The sequence below is a fragment of the Medicago sativa genome, chromosome 1, assembly GCF_051527215.1.
Source record: "Medicago sativa cultivar Bolivia chromosome 1, Bolivia_mono, whole genome shotgun sequence".
In the NCBI taxonomy this organism is placed as follows: Eukaryota; Viridiplantae; Streptophyta; class Magnoliopsida; order Fabales; family Fabaceae; genus Medicago; species Medicago sativa.
The window spans coordinates 58717525-58732725 of record NC_140749.1 but is presented as its reverse complement, the minus strand read 5'-3'; the positions used below and the strand labels follow the sequence as shown (position 1 = coordinate 58732725).

General features: G+C 36.2%; 1 pseudogene; it reads right to left on the bottom strand.

Annotated features, from left to right (window-relative positions):
- Nucleotides 1–109: 109 nt before the first annotated feature.
- Nucleotides 110–1619, bottom strand: LOC146955818 (F-box/kelch-repeat protein At3g23880-like; annotated as a pseudogene).
- Nucleotides 1620–15201: the final 13582 nt, after the last annotated feature.

The window sequence follows — 15201 nt, the reverse complement described above, 5'->3', positions numbered from 1 at the left end:
TCATGATTTTAAATCACAGTAACGGCCTCAATGCTTGATATTGCTGTGAATTGTAGTTTAAATTTAGTTGATATGTCTTCAAAAACTGACGCGGAAACATAAATAACCTTAATTTTTCTGTCTAGATCGAGCTCATAAACTGTTTTTTCAAAACCCTGCAACCAAGTTAACAAATCATAGCTCCCAAAAAAGTGTATGGGGATAGAGAGCTGCAACAAAACCGTGGTGCCACCACGATTTCGTCAAACTCTCCGCCTTTCATTTCTCCTTCGAAGTGAAATAAGACTTACCGTGGACGTGTATCAGTAGAGCATCAGGAACGAAATTATAAGAAAAACATTGGCGACTACTTTCATTTCCCCTTTGAAGTGAAACAAGACTTTCCATGTATCTAGCAGTTCTTATTGAATCGCCCTTTTCATTAAACTGAAGATACCTTGTATTTTCATTCTCAGCTTCATACAACACCAACCTCTTGTTGCGATCTTTCCAAAGAAACTGATTGCTCCCATAAAACCCGACAAGCTTGTAAATCACTGGAACAGGTCCAACACTATATTGCTTAATCCAAGACCCTTCATCCCAATAATCTTTCATCACCCAAACATCAAAGCATTTATTGAATAATCCTCTATGATAAACAATGAGACCGATAGTATCAGATTCATTAAAGGGTACCAAAGTTTTATAACATTCAGATAAAGAGTACTGTACTTTAGGCACTTCTATCTTTCTGAACAATTCATTAACCATGTCAAATGCTAGAACCCAATCTCCTTTGTTACCAGACTTGTCAACAACAACACCCCACCAATGACAACAGTTTTTCACAAAAGTGTAAATTGTAGAAGTACTCCAACTATCACATGGAAGAGGGTAGTAAGGTGGAGCATCAATGTTTCTCCTAGAGTTGGAATTAAGACTACATAACTCAGCTGTCAAATACCCATCATTTTCATCTCCATCATCATGTGAATCATCGAACTAAATATCTCTAAGCACAACAAGTTTATAGTCATTAGTTTTGGGGTCAAAACCAAAACCATAATGTTCAACGACATCAACCTCATCAGATACTATAAAATGGGATTGAGGCAATGCCATAAACTGTCTCAAAGAAGGATTCATCATTACATTATTTTGATATCCTCTAAGACAGAATATGCCATTGCAAGGACCCATTATTTCAGTCCAATATTTACTATCGCATTCATAAGGAGTGTTCAAAATCTGAGAGGAAACAAGTCCTTTGGGTTCATTGATATTCCATTAAAAAACAGATATATAAGGTTTAAAAGAAGGTATACGAAGGACCGAGAGATGATACTTTTCTTGGTTGTTGTATGTAGACAACATAGTGATTGGTAATAAAATGAGGATTGGTTATGAGATCTAACCATGGCTTGCAAACACACTTGCATTTTGATAATTCTTTTGCTGATAACCTTGTGAGGATGCTGGATACCAATTCTTGTGGCAAACACTCCATCTCTCTTTGATATTATTCTTTGGAAATTGAACTGTGAAAAGAAAGTTCTCTTCTTTTTTTACGCAGATGGTTCTATGCCTGTGTTACTTGGGTGGTATGCGAACTTGAGCAAACCATCGTCGTGCTTGGATCTGTGACGAGTATAACTGAGCATCATTGCATCTGCTACATGAGGAAAATAACATGTATTGTTGACATCAATTAATTTTGTTACGGATTAAAAGAAGAGTGATGCTATATGTCCCGAAGACATATGCTCACGAAAATTTCACGAGAAAGCTGTTTTCCATATTTTTTCTTAAAAGTGTTATAAAATAATAGAACCTCAAGTCCTCTATGGCTATTACTATCATTTTATACTCTTCTCAACTAGACCCAACTATTCTACCATCATTGGTTGGGATTGTGCCACTTAAGTGTGAACTTTGTGTTGAAAGTTGGAGAAGAGTACATTTTTGTCGGTATTGATAAATGTTATGACAGGCTGAAGGTTGCACATGAAAAAAGAGAGATAAATAACATAAGTGATGAAAGGGGTAGACAAAAGAGAGAAAAAAAATGCAAGAGTGCCCATAACACATCTGTCGGGATGCTTTCGGGATAATATTTGTCGGGAACTTAAGCATTTTCCTTAAAAGAATGATATATTAAAAAAAAAAGGCTAAAGTGCAACTTTGGCCCCCTATCTTTCAAAAAGTTGCGATTTTGGCCCCCTAAATTTGAAAACTACAATTTTGATCCCCTATGTTTTAACCCCTTTGCATATTTGGTCCTTTTGGTCAATTTTGACCAAGTCAACGCATACGTGGCATGCCACGTGTGTAATTAATTAATTAAAAAAATTAAAAAATCGAAAAAATCAATTTTTAAATTAAATAAATGAAAAAAATAATAAAAAATTCTGGAAAAATGAAAAATAAAAAAAAAAATTAAAAAATTTTGGAAAAATGAAAAATAATGAAAAAATAAAAAAAAATTAAAAAACGAAAAAATATTACAAAAAAATGAAATAAATTCTTGAAAAATAAAAATATTAATAAAAATGATTAAAAAACGAAAAAAAATTCACTGAGAAATAAAAATATTAATAAAAATGATTAGAAAAACGAAAAAAATTTCACAAAAATTCATGGACAATTCCAAGAATCACTTATTCGAAAAAGTAATGTCATGGAAACATTCATTTCCCTAAAGAAGAAATATGTACCAAATTTGTGGCCAAGTTGTATTCTCGTCGGTGTTTTTGTGTATACTTTTTTCGTTTCCTTGCGCCTTTAGAATGTCAAATTTTCAACATTAGAAAATTCTGTAAAAGATTCTGGAAAAAATTTGAAAAAAAAATTTCGAAAAAAATTTCTGAAAAAAATTCGAAAAAAATAATGTCAAGTTTTCCAAATTTTTTTAAAAAATTTCCGTATTTTTTTCGAATTTTTTAAAAAATCTGGAAAATTTGACATTATTTGTTCGAATTTTTTCATTATTTTTTTCATTTAATTAATTTAAAAATTGATTTTCTGGATTTTTTTTCATTTATTTAATTTAAAATCTGGAAAATTTTTAATTTTTTCATTATTTTTCATTTTTCCAGAATTTTTTAATATTTTTTTATTATTTTTCATTTTTCCAGAATTTTTTAATATTCTTTTATTATTTTTTTTCATTTATTTAATTTAAAAATTGATTTTTTTGATTTTTTATTTTTTTATTTAATTAATTACACACGTGGCATGCCACATATGCGTTGACTTGGTCAAAATTGACCAAAATGACCAAATATGCAAAGGGGCTAAAACATAGGGGACCAAAATTGTAGTTTTCAAACTTAGGGGGCGAAAATCGCAACTTTTTGAAAGATAGGGGGCCAAAGTTGCACTTTAGCCAAAAAAAAATTAAAGATTTTTTTTAAAAGCATAAGCTAAACTAAAATGTAGAAATATAAACCAAAAATGTCAATACTCAACAAGTGTTCTCAACTCTCAAGTAAGTTTTTATGTGTTGAGACAGTAAAGAGAACATCATGATTAAAAAACACAAGCGGTAAAAGTAAAAGTTTCATCAACATTGCCAATTTATCAAAGTTTTCAGAAAATACAAAGATGGATAAACCCACATTGCCAAGCTTTGTATCAAGCCACATTGCTAATTAATTACACTATTAACTCTTATTTAATCCTTTCACTACATAGAAAAAAAAACATAAACTACTTAGTAGGTTATGAAGCTCAGACACGACACTTAGACACTGACGCATGTCCGACACCGAGACACCTGATTCGATGAGAGTGTCCGTGTTTGGAAAATTGAATTAGACTCATCAATTAGGTCCCACCAGATTGAAAACAACGACAAAGTCAAAAACACAATACATGAGACTCAAATCAAAGGAAATTTGAAGCAATGTGGCAACAAAAACCTTGATTTTGAAATATAGCAGAGAAGAAAACCTAAGGGTTCATAAATAGGGATGAGGAAGAACTTACTGTGAAGAAGACGACAACGCTGTGATCACAGCGGCGCAATTGGCAGCTAAGCAGGAGAATAAAAGGCAGTGTACACACAAATGAAACTTGATTGAGGGTAAAAATTGTGAACCTAAAATGAGTATTTTACAAAACGATTTGTTTTTTTTAAACTCCTAAACAAACACTTGACAAAAGTAGTTTCTTTTGTAAAAAAAAATAGATTTCTTTCATAAAAAAGCATGAAAGAATCCGAGCCATAATTTCCTTAAAAAAGTATTTAGACCCCGTTTGAATAGAGTTTTTTTTCGAGCTTATAATAAGATTTTATGTTAATTAATAAGTTTTCACTAACGTAAATCATATCTTTACAAATTGTTATTTAATAAAATACATTAAAAATTATTTATTTGCATAAGCTTAAAATAAGCCTTATCCAAACAGACCCTTAATTCTATAGTAAACTATTAAAAAATGGTAATATTTTCTCCGATAAAACAAAAAAGAAGTTTCACTAAAGATATGAAATAGAAATAATTATACTTTAACCATTTTATTTGTTTATAAAGTGAAACTGAAACCGACAAAACCATATGCATATGGGAACGATGAACATAACCAAAGAAATAAAAATAAATAGATAATAACAATGATATAGGAATAAACGAAACTGGATTCATGAGAATTGAAATCAATAGCACCTGATGATTGGAAAAATTGATCGCTTCGAGGAAGTTTGTTAACTTGTACGTCCATGTGATCAGGTGGTGCAACTTGACAGCTGGTGGGGAATGAGCCCATATCTCTGAGAGAGTAAGGCCCCATGCGTAAGGATCATCGTGTGATCAACAGGTGTAACTTAACAGTCGATAGGTAGTAAAACCCCATGAACTCATCGCTTAGATAGATAATGATTAATAACATGAATAAGACTTGACTGTTAAGTAATTTCAACAACTAAATAGAGAGGATTCGAACCCACTAAGGAAGGAGAAAATATCTATAGAGGAAAGGCGAGTTTGGAATTATTACCAAATGATCATGAGAGTACTATCAAACCTAAGGGATAAGGCCTGTGGGAGAGAAGATTTGACACCTAACCATTGCTGCATACATTTTTTAGCTAACTTATGCATGACCATCTGAAGGCACATCACAAGGAACATCTCTACCTCAAGAAGCGACAACATGTGGCGATTCGAAGATATCTCCCATAAAAGTTACCAGACCCAAGATGTTTCAACATCGCTTGTTGCAATGGGACATACTTTATGCGAAAAGCTATATATGACTCAAGTTCGAGTATAAATGTTATGTCCCTCTTTACCCTGAATATGTTTGAATATCTTATACCAAGGTATACATCATGCTAGTTGGCCATGCCAATGGAGCATAGATCAAGCCTTATGGGAAGGTGGAGAATGTCATCGCGCAGGTGGACATATTGAAATTACCTACTGAATTCATCATCTTGGAGATGGAGGACGAGAAGGAAGACGAGCTACCCTTAGAAATACCATTTTTATCAACTACCAAGGCGATGATGGATTTTCAAAGTGAGACAATTATCACTCACTACAAAGATGAGTATTCAACCCATACTGGAAATAAGTCGAGTCGAACCGAACCTGTCTGAGCTTGACTCGACTCGATAAGAATTTGCTCGGCTCGAGTTCGACACGAACTCTTTTTTCAGCTCGAGTTCGACTCGTTTAAAGTTCACGAACAGTTCGGTTCAGCTCGTTAGGTTCAGTTTGTTTGCTCAAATCACATAACTTATGTGAAAATGAGTCGAGCTGAGTCGAACTTAGCTCAACTTGGTTCGACTCAATAAAAATTAAGTCGGCTCAAAACTCGACTCGAGATCATCATGAACTTTTTTCAGTTTAAATTCGACTCGAATCAAGCTCGCGAACAACTCGGTTCAGCTCGATTACTCGAATTAAATGAACCATGGAAGAGACAAAGACAACTATGGTTTATATGGGCACAAAAATAGCTCACAAACCTCTTAATTGGTCTAAAAACCACTTAAGTAAATTGGTAACAATACTATTAATTAAATTAAATTAATTAATTAATTAATATTATTGTAATTCCATTCCCATTGTACCCGTACTGTACACGCCTCTTTTTATAGACAAGTTGCTTTCCGTTCTTCACAAAACTTTCGATGTGGGACATAAAATTGCAAGCTTAATTCTTTTTTTGGACAATCAAGCTTAAAACTTTCAAGTGTATGGATACTCAAGTGGATGTTTTTATTTTATATTGCTAATAAAGTGGTAAAAAAAAACTTTGACAAAGAAAAATGTTAGAAATAATATTTCATTTAAAAATTAGTGTAGTTGATTTAGCAAAAAAAAAAAAACACACACACACACACGTGTATATATATATATCGAGTTGGCTCATGAACCAAACGAGTCGAACTATATATAACTCAAGTTCAACTCATTTGGTTCATGAACCACGTCCAACGAATCAATTATCGAATCGAATTTCGAACTATTTTCGAGTTGGTTCGGTTCGTTGCCACTTGCCAGCCCTATATTCAACTTACAACATATGTGCAAAATCTCGTGATGCAGCCTTGGAAGAAGCCACTTATAAGCTAGAGGTGGAGAATAAGGCGAAAGAGGTAAACAAGAAAAAGGGAAGTCAACAAGAGAAGGCCCTAACTGAAGAACCTTAGAGACAAAGCGTCAAGATATTAACGTTAAATGAGTGCTGCATGGGAGGCAACACATGTTCTTTCTTGTTTTATTTTCAATTTAGTTTTGCTATTCCAATCCTTAGACAATGATAACTTAATTTCTTGCGTTTCGCAACACCACTTGATGTGTTGAGTTATATTGATTTGCTATTAGAATTTTCAATGTATTAATGCCTTGTTTGATTGATTTGAATGACACAAACAAAATCTTCCACTTTGGTGGAATTTTTTTCGAATTACATTACTTAGAAGTGTATACGGATGAAGAAGGAAAACTCGCAATGGCTAGAACAATCTTCACAAGATCACAACTAGTGAGATCTTTGAACCATATATATAAATTCCATTGTTTAACTTCCATTCTCTACTTCTTCTTTATGGAGGAATGATTCCATCCATGTGTTCATTTCCTGAATTTTCACTTATTCTTTACATGCTTATTGGTTGTGCATACACACATTGAGACAATTTTATGGGTAGCTAAAACCTTTTTCAAGCCACCGTTTGAATCATATAATCTCTACTAAACCATGTGTAAGCTTTCATGCATGTCCTTTCTTTCAGTGACAACCCACAATATAAGCTGATATAGACCTTTAGAATTACTTTGAAATTGTTTACCCTCTATGGAGTAAGGTAGATGAATTTGAAATGTTTCTCTTAGGTTTGAAAAATTAAATTGGGGGTTGCTTTGGAGTTAACAATTATCTAAGTTGGAGTACTAGAGAATTGAAGAAACAAGAGACAAAGGTAAAAAATAGATCTCCCAAAAAGGAAAAAAAATGAAGGAATAGCCGAAAAGGATTGCAAGAACTTTAAAATTTCCCCTTCACAAAAATTTATGATTCTGGTTATATCCATTATGAATTGATTAAGGCAAAAGGGCTTGCTAAAAGTGGAAATGCTAAAGAGAACAAGAACAAGTAGTAGAAACCTAACTCAAATTTAAAACTTTCCAAATATATCCACTTGTTATCAAACGAAGTTATTACCAATGAAAGCCCTCTAATAATGTGTGGGATGACAAGAAATAATATAGGGTTCGATTCAACAATTAGAATTATTTTAGCAGTAGAATAGGAAGTTTATGTTAAGTTTTAGTCTAGTTTTACAAAAAAAAAAAAATCATTCAAAAAGTCAAGAAAGACCAAGAGACATGAAGATGGCTTGAATCCATGGTAATCCACCCAAACCAGACACCTTTGTAACTATGGAATGGTTTTTACAAGTTTATAATTGATCAAGCTTGTGGCATAGCTGTTACGGTCGTTCTAGTGAGAAGAAATGGAGCAAGGATTGAAGAAACCAAGGAGTCAGCTACTGTCTATCTCGCATCGCGAGATATGAGCCCCACATCGTGAGAATATGATGGAAATAAAAGAGATTTCTACTGTCTATCTCACATCCCGGGTATGAGCCCTGCATTGTGAGATAAAGAGGTTAGGTCAAGGGATGTGCTTGGTGTAAGATTTTTCCTACACGTCATATAACTATGTACACGTGAGTATATATAGGATCGTTTCCACAGGGAGTTACGTTAATCATAAGCATGTACACAATCGTTCACATTAAGGGTTTGGATATAATTTGTTTGTTTGTAACACTATATCCATATTTGACACTAAAGTAAAAACGAGAGGGGATCGAACTATTTCGCTTGCGGTATAAGATAACGAGCAAGCATAACAGCAGCAATCTCTTGATCGATTAACAGACTCTAGCTTTATAACCAATATTATTACAATCATTTCTACAATATCCTTCGTGTCCAAAGCGACATCGTTATTTCTAGGTTATCGTTTAAACATTCGTGTCCAAATTCCTTAAACGATAACAAAGTCGATCGGATAACTTAATCGACCGTGTCCAGCCTGATTAAGTATCCGAAAGCATTAAAAGCTTGATTAAAAGTAATTATCAAAGGTTTACAAACTTGTCAAGAGTGATATAACATAAGATAGATTGTTATTCTAGTTCTAGATTCAAGGGTTTGTGTCCAAATCATCTTGAATCTCTTTGAAAGCATTAAAGCAAGAATAACAACAATATTGAATCATTAAGCTAGAACCTTATATATTAAAAGATCAAAAGATTACATAATAGCTTGATTGTTACCTCAATACTACATAGAAGGTGATAGTTACATATAGACATGTAAACTAATGCAAGGAAGGAAGGAAAGATGAAGATTCCATGCCAAGATCCTTGATGTCTCAATGAATCTAGGGTTGAATCTACTCCTTAATCACTTGCTTTGTGTTTCTCTCTTTGAAATAGCTCTAACCTCTCTCTAGAAATGTATAAAATGTTTCAATGGAATAGTGAATAGTCCTAGAGAGAGGGAAAACTTGTATTTAAATGGGCTAAAAACGTGTAATCTCGCTTAAGCGAGATACATCTCGCTCAAGCGAGAAGCCTAAATATCCAATCATGGCCAATGAAGTCTTGCCACGTAGCCCTGCTCCTTGATGAAGTTGCATCTCGCGTAAGCGAGTTAGACCTCGCGTAAGCGAGGTTGCTTGAAACTTAAACCGCCTTAGAATCCTGCTTGAGCGACATGGAAGCGAGATGGAAAGCGAGATGCTCATCTGATCCCTGGAGAAATCTCGCGTAAGCGAGATGATCTCGCGTAAGCGAGTTTCTAAGATTGCACAAGCGACCTGGAAGCGAGTTGGAAGCGAATGTTTAGTTTCTCCCTGGAAGAATCTCGCGTAAGCGAGATGACCTCGCGTAAGCGAGATTTGCTTGGTTCACACAATTGAGTTTTGGTCCTTGCTTGTCATTTCCTGCATAAATTGGGTAGAATTAGGCATATAAAGCATAAATGGTATAATTACAACAATTGATTGCTTTTCCGTAGATAACTTGCATAACAAGTCACTAAAAATGCCTCTTTTTCCACATGAAATATATTACTTTTGAGCACTTATCAAACTCTCCCCAACTTAGCTTTTTGTTTGTCCTCAAACAAAAGAATAAAAAGGAAACTCACAAGGCTTTGGACAAGCTTTCTAGCACAGTACCAAGCAATTCAAATCAAATAAAAATTTTCAAGTGGTGATTCAAATGTGAATGCACCGGCAAGCCTGAAGTTCTCCATTATTCCTAGCACAACTATAAATGTGAAACAAGTCCTAAGCACAAAATACACATCATAAACTTCAAAGTATAAACATATCTATCTATGAACCACACCTAACACACTTCTTTGAAAGTAAATGCAATATAATGATAACAATGAATGAGGTAATGAACACACATCCAACAATCATGCTAACATACTATTTAAGTTAGGTGTCCATCCAAATATCATCTCAAAAAGCATAAAAGCATGGATCAAAAGGTCTTGCAAGGGTTATAACTTGGCCGGGCTACAAAAGAAATGTCATATGTGGGGCAGTTGATCAAAAAGCCTAACAAAGAGGAACATTCTTTGTAATTCAACTTGAAATTCAAAATCTTCCCTACCAAAAATTACAACCTTTGATGATTAACAATCAAAACAATAACCTTGACAACTTATTCTGTTTTTGATTTTTCTTTCTTTTTCTTCTTTTTCTTTTCTTTTCTTTTCTTTTTCCAATGTACAACTTTTTCTTTGATTCAATGTTGTCAGGTTATTTTACAACTTCACCAGAACTTAACATATAATGCCTCCTTTTTCTCCCCAACTTGAATACAACCAAACTCTAATTGAATGTTCCCCTATCCTAAGGCAAGGGACAAAGTACAAAAAGGTTAAGGGTTCAACAAAGTAACATTATCAAAGTCCTATAAAATTCAACCATGAACTGGATTTTTGAAAAATTTCAGGCAAATTCGACAAGCATTGTGCTTATGAATATTGACAGTTCATGTTTGAGGACTTGATTCATTTAGCTCATATTGGGGTATCAGATACTCACTCTTCTCACAGGTAGGCTTTATGTGGTCAAGTAGGTTACTCTCGATTCAAAAAGTGCCTTGATCCTTTCCATGCTTTCAAACAGTTCAAAATAATTATCAGATTTAACATAACTAAAACAAGTTAGACGATGATTATCGGTCTCCAGCATATATACAACAGATTGAAGCTACCTCACATTTAGGTTAAGTACTAAGTGGTTCAAAGATATTCATGTTTATGAAAAGACTTAAATGATCTATAATTTGTGCACAGTACAAATTTCACATTCATAGTAACACCTAGAATAACAGGAAACCAATACCTTGACATTGCGCTTTCTCACAATTCATATCATTATCACTCACCTGCTTTTGCTCAATAATTGGCTCCATGGAGCACTTTAAACTTTGATGTTCATGAGCAATTTTTCTTTTAACGAAACACAAGCAAGATTAATCAAAAATTTCATCCAAAGCAATAAGTTAAAAACCAAACAACAAGCTAAGCTATTTTAACCCAAAACGAAATTAAAATTAAACCAAAGTATTGAACACCCAAAACCGTGCTCAAAAAGTATAAGTTCAAAAGCAATAAATTGTTCCAGTATAAAAATAAAAACATAAACTAAAAAGTCAAAGCAGAAGTCAAAGTAAACTAAGCATCAAAAGAATGCGGTCAGTGTGCCGCATCATCATCCATATCATCCTGAGACAGATGGACACTGGCTGTCCTCTCTGGATCATGAGCACCATGCAAGCTAGCAGTCCTATCTGGATCATGAGCACCATGCAAGCTAGCAGTCCTCTCCTGGGTGTGAGATGGTCCTGCTCCACTGCCCCCTCCTGGGTAAATTGGCCTGTCCCCAGGCCACATGCAAGAGTCATAGTACTGTGCTGGAGTGAACATGAAACACCCAGGGTCCATGTGAGCATCGTAAAGATGCGCGTAGATGCCCTGGTTGCTGCGGAAGATAGCAGCCTGCTGATCCATTATGTGATTCTCTCTCAGCTCCTGTGCCTGAGCTAACTGAAAGGCTTGCTGCTGCTGTGCCTGAGCTCTCTCAACTGCTCGCTGCTCATACTGAGCCATGTATGCCTGAAAAGAAGAAAAATCAAAAGTGCCGGGCTGCTGAGGTGGTGGCATAGTCTGGTGAGGATCTTCATGCTCTGGAAAGTCCTCAGGTTGGGGTACATCCTCAGGTTGGGGTACTTGAGAAGAAGAAGCAGCACCCTTAGAAAGTGCTCTAGAAATGTAACCCCGAATGTACTTGTCATCAATGGGAGATACAAGCTCTTCTGAAAAAGGCTCGGTGACGGGTACCTGATGATGCCTAAGTAAACCCATAATAAAGCCCGGAAAAGCGAGTCTGGTCTCTGGTCCTGCTACACCACCGAGAGCTACATGCTTCAGCTCTCTTGAAATAATTGCAGCCACATCCACTGCCCTTCCTTTGCAAATATGCCAGATCAGAGGAGGCATCACTTTCTTTGGAGTTGTGGTGACATGGCTTTTTGGCCAGACATTATGAACCAAGAACTTAAAAATAATACCAGCTTTAGGCCTCATATCAGAGAAAGCTGCCAAATTGCGGTTACCCGCTTTGGACTCGGTGTATGTCCTTCCTGGTAGGAGAATCTCTCTCTCAATCTTACCAAGGTTCCAATCAGCAGCCTCTTCTCTTTCCGCATAAGGACACAAGGCAGGTGTGTCAGGGTCCTCGGGCTCAGGTAGGGTGTAAGGTTTGCCTAGGTAATCATTAATAGCATCCCTATCGAAGCGGATGGTTTTTCCTCTCACCATGGTGGTATAGGAAAATGCAGCTTGCATTTCCTTAGCATCACAATCTGGTAAGGCATTTGCATAAAACTCACAGAGAAGGTCCAGGTTGATTTTGGGGTATGGGTTAAGGAGTTTCTCCCATTTTCTCTCAGTGAAAACGGCTGCTATGTCAGCATACTCTCCCTCAGGGTTAATCCGGAAAATTTTATCATGCCAGGTTTTCTCTTTTTTCAGCTCGAGAAACCTGGCATAGGTTTTGTTGGATGTGTAGATGGTACGGTCCGGATTTCTAGGTAAGGGTGCAGGACGGTTTACAACACCGGATGAGGAAGCAGTGGTTTTTCGTTTCTTGGTTGGTTGATTTTTAGGTGCCATCTGCAAAACAACCAGCAAAACCATATACAGTATAGAACAATAATCAGCACATGTATGGAATCAAAAAGGTTAAGGCAGAAAGACTTTAAAAACAGAGGTACAGAACAATCTCGCTTGTGGCTCGCTTAAGCGAGTTGCAAGCGAGATATTTCCAGAATTTTCTTTGAAGATTCGCTTGCGCGAGATTTCTGCTCAAGAACCTCGCTTGCGCGAGATTTGTCTGTACCTGCGAAATTTCAGAACTTTTCCAGCATATTCAACACATTCAGCATTTCTAATCACAACATTCATATCCCTAGGTTTCTATAACGTACCAAAGTCCAAAAAGGAACCAAAATCACAACATTTTTCCAAGAACCACTCAAAACCCTAATTTATCAAAAATTTCAAAAATGGGTCTATGTTCCAAAAGTGAGTGTTCATGGTATTGAGTTGTGATTCTTGTTCATTAACAGCCTATGGAAACAGTCTCTAGTCACAAACAACTGCATCTTTCCCTAACCTAGCCATTTCTACACAAATTGAGAAAGTGAATTTGCAAAATGAAAACAAGAAATTGGAAAGGAAAACAAACCTGTTATGATGCAAAAGCAAGATTAATGGAATGGATGCAATGAAATGCTTGACTTGCTTAAACTAAGAATGAATTGAGGTTTGTGTTTGATGGTTGTGAGTGTGAGAGAAGAGAGAAAAAGAAATTTGAGGGGAAGAGATAATGGAAACCGTAAAAGGGGAAAATGAGTGGATGGGGGAGTGGTTAAGGGGAGTTAATCCCCTTGGAAACCGTTACACTTTTTGAAATTCAAAACTCATCTCGCTTGCGCGAGGTCATCTCGCTTAAGCGAGATTTCTCCAGAACCAAAAATTCGAAAATGCAACAATCTCGCTTAAGCGAGATTAACTTCGCTTGAGCGAGATTTCTCCAGATATGTTTCTTACTTTGCTTTGCTTTGCTTTGCTTTGCTTTGCTTTGCTTTACTTTTATACTTTGCTTTGCTCATGAAATTATTCCTAAATGCATTAAAACATGAAAATACTTACAAAACTGGGTGTGACTCCCAGCAAGAGCTTGTTTTACGTCCTTAGCTTGACGCATTTTGAAGAAATCATGGCTCGATTAGTGAAATCGTCGTCAAACACCGATCAATTTCACCACCGAAGTAGGGCTTAAGCCTTTGCCCATTAACAGTCCAGTTGGCTTTGGTGACTGGGTCCTCAAGTTCAACAGCTCCGTACGGTTTGACCTCTTTAACCATGAAAGGTCCGGACCACTTAGACTTCAATTTGCCCGGAAACAACCTCAGTCTTGAATTGAAAAGTAATACCATTTGTCCCGGCATGAATTGTCTCAGAATGATCTTCTTGTCATGATACTTCTTGGTCCTTTCTTTGTAGAGCTTTGAAGATTCATAAGCTTGATTTCTCAATTCTTCAAGCTCATGCATTTGAACTTTTCTTCTTTCACCGGCTTTCTCTTGATCGAAGTTTAGGAACTTCAATGCCCAAAAGGCTTTATGTTCGAGCTCGACCGGTAAGTGACAAGATTTGCCATAAACCATTTGGAAAGGAGTGAGGCCTATAGGAGACTTGTATGCAGTCCTATATGCCCACAAAGCTTCATCAAGTTTAGCCGACCAATCCTTCCGAGATGTAGAGACCGTCTTCTCAAGTATGCGTTTGACCTCCCGGTTAGAAACTTCGGCTTGTCCATTCGTTTGCGGATGATACGGTGATGCTACTTTGTGCTTGACTCCATAATGATCTAGGGCCTTGGCAAGTTGTGTGTTGCAAAAGTGTGACCCTCCATCACTAATGAGAACTCTTGGTGTACCAAACCGGGTGAAAATATTCTTCTTTAGGAACTTCACCACCGTCTTGCTATCGGCTTTAGGCGATGCTACGGCTTCCACCCACTTTGACACATAATCAACATCGACCAAGATGTACTCATTTGAATATGATGAAGGAAAAGGGCCAACAAAATCTATACCCCAACAATCAAACACTTCCACTTCAAGGATGAGTTGTAGAGGCATCTCATTTCTTTTTGACATTGATCCGGTTCTTTGGCATTCATCACAATACTTGCAATGTAAATTGGCATCTTTGAATAAAGTTGGCCAATAGAACCCGGATTGAAGTACCTTGGTGGCTGTTCTCTCCCCGTTGAAGTGACCTCCATAGGGCGAATTATGACATTGCCACAGGATCTTCTTTGCCTCTTCATCATCCACACACCTACGCAAGAGATTGTCCGCTCCAATTTTGAACAAATAAGGCTCATCCCACACAAAGTGGTTAGCATCATGAAGGAACTTCTTGCGTTGTTGCCATTCAAAATCTTCCGGAATGAACCCGGTTGCTTTGTAGTTCACCATGTCGGCAAACCACGGTCTCACATTGATTGCTAGCAACCGTTCATCTGGAAATTCTTCACGAACCTCCGGTTCATTCTTGGTTACCTCATTGTTTGTCAACCTTGAAAGGTGATCAGCTA